Consider the following 2,984-nt stretch of genomic DNA (forward strand, 5'->3'; position numbering starts at 1 on the left):
CTTTTGCATTTTTACAGACTGCTCGAGCGAGGGAGTCTACGCTCGAGCGACCCCTCTATTTTGGTAAGCTTGCTCGAGCGTAGAAAGCCACGCTCGAGCGAGACCCCCGTTTTCAGCAAATTTTGAAAAGTGTTTTAAAGTACATTTTTGCATTCTCATTTCATCCTAGGCATTCCTAGCCCAAGTTTAAGGCATCTTAATGAGGATAATGTTATAGAACCACACCGAGTCAAGTTAAGGGGCTAAGTTATTAATCCCAAGTGTGTAACTTAGTGTGTGTTCGTTCTACAATTGTGTAGGGTTGGCACCCGAGGATGCTGACTAGCCTATCTGTAGCCCAGTAATCTATGAGTAACAATATTGTAAAGATAAGTTCAACTATAATTATTTCTGAACGATTGACTATACTGCTTTCTGAAATGACATTACTTACTGAATGAATGTTTGTCCTATTTGTAAACTGTACTCGTGGCATCTATAGCAACTTACTGTTACCGTTACTGTTACTGTTACTGTTACTGTTACTGTTACAGAGATCTCTGTCGGTTCCAATGTTTGGAACTACTACTATTTACTGTTCTGATGGCCATCAACTGACTGTTCGGTCTATTAAGACCTACTGTACTGTTTTGCTATTGGACGTACCACGTATGACTGTTATGATTTCTAAACGACTGATATGGCATGAAATATGAGTCACTGATTGAATAACTAATTTACTGATGCAAATGACTATTTGAATTAATGAAAGGACATTCATTCTTAACCCCTTTACGCATATGTTATTCAATGGGCTTTAGTTCACTGTTTATATTTATATGTAGGTATCCAGGCACCAGACCGAAGCTAGGAGCGTCAAGTTAAGCTCTTGTTTTGTCAAGCTAACCATCGCGCCTCATTTCGAGGTTCCGAGTCCGTCCAAGCTAAGGCTGTTTTGGGGTGTTTCAGATTCATCCTTTTGTCTCTGTTTTGTATTGATTGAATAAGACTCTCCGACTGTACAGTTATAGTGAAGGGACTTGGTCCCTAACCTGGATGTTTTGTGTATATGATGTATGTATATATGTTTTGGTTATGAATGTGGCTTGTTCATAAAAGTCTTTTTGCATTCAGATTGTCACAGTTCATTGGACATCTTTTATTTACTGTTTGGCTTCCACCAGCCCCTTATTCTGTATTACTGTCATTATTGTTAAGCAGGCCTTTGGTAATCACGGATTACTGACTGGTTAGGATGCTAAACCCATAGGGGCGGGTTTGGTTCGTGATAGAGTGGTATCAGAGCACGAGTTATACCGCGCACACTTGTCCAAATGAGCTATAGGATGTCGTAGAAAAGTAATTAGGGCATTGCATGAGCATAAGAAAGTGTGTGTGGCTATGATATGAATATATGTGCTAATTTGCTAATATGCTTAAGTAAGCAACTTCCTATGTTTATTATTACTGTATTGCATATAGTGAAATGGAGAATGCAAGAAATGCCGATGAATCTAAATCATCTGAGGCAAGAATGGCAAGGTTAGAAAGAACAGTTGAACTGTTGACTGAGACCCCAAGGCAACAACAGAACCAACAGCCCCCACCTCCTCCAGTACAACCTGAATTGAATATTCATGATGATGTAATTGCTTTCACACAAAAGTTCAACAAAATGAAGCCAACATCATTCCAATGAGGCCTTGAACCGCTAAAGGCCGAAGCATGGGTTTTAGAAACCGAAAAATTGTTCGAAGTATTTCCGTGTTCTGAAGCACACAGAGTGTTACTAGCTACCTTCACTTTACAAGAGGAGGCTAGACTGTGGTGGATGCTCGTCCGTGACACCAACAATGCTATGACTTGGGCTCAGTTTAAAAAATCTTTCATTGAAAAATACTTTTCCCAGTGTGCCCGAGACCGCAAGGTGACTGAATTTGAACAGTTGAAACAAGGTACCATGTCTGTAGTAGAATATGAATTTAAGTTCACTGAACTCGCCCGATATGCACCACACATGGTTGATACTGATTATAAAAAGGCCAGGAAGTTTGAGGGCGGGCTTAATGTAGAAATACTTGATCGAATCAATGTTCTGAAGTTACTTAATATGTGGATGTCCTCGACCGAGCAATTATGGCCGAGGAAAATATCACTACATTGCAACAAACTAAGTCACCGGTAACCGAATGGTGGGGTAAGAGGCGAGGCTTCAATTTCAAAAAGGGCCGAAATAACTCATTGAATAAAAAGCAAAATACAGGGTCAACGAACAGTTCTAGTCAGGGAAGTGGTTCCATACCACCTTGCTCCGAATGCGGCAAAAGGCATAAAGGGGTTTGCTATAAAATTTCTGGTGCTTGTTACAGGTGTGGCAAGGTGGGCCTTATGGTCAAAGATTGCCCTTCCACGTCCCAAGGCAACAATAAGGCTGCAGCTAGCACCGCAACATCAATTGTTACACCAAAACCCAATCCCAAAGCTACTGGAAAGGAACCTTTAAGGTAAGGCCGAGTATTCGCACTTGTACCGGGAGATGTGCAGAACACCGAGACAATTGTGTCAGGTATACTCTCAATTTGCGCCCAAAATACTTATATTCTGATTGATTCGAGGTCTACACATTCGTTTGTCTCGCATGTTTTTGCACGAAAATTAAATAGACCACTGGAACCCATGAACTATTTGTTAGCTGTATCTTCACCTGCTGGGGGATCCATGACTTGTGCTTATGTGTATCCTGCATGTGAGATTGTTATTGGGGATGCACTTTTGTATATTGATTTACTGTCTTTGAATATTGAGCATTTCGATGTAATTTTGGGAATGGACTGGTTAACAAAATATCATGCTATCATAGACTGTGTAACGAAACAAGTTGTTTTCCATCCACCTGGATTACCTGAATTTGTATTTAACGGAGTTGGTGTAGTACATCCCCCATATCTGATTTCGTCCATGAAAGCTTTCAAATTAATCAAAAAGGGGTGTAAAGGCTATTTATG

The sequence above is a fragment of the Camellia sinensis genome, chromosome 5 (assembly GCF_055761805.1).
Source record: "Camellia sinensis isolate YWXY chromosome 5, ASM5576180v1, whole genome shotgun sequence".
In the NCBI taxonomy this organism is placed as follows: Eukaryota; Viridiplantae; Streptophyta; class Magnoliopsida; order Ericales; family Theaceae; genus Camellia; species Camellia sinensis.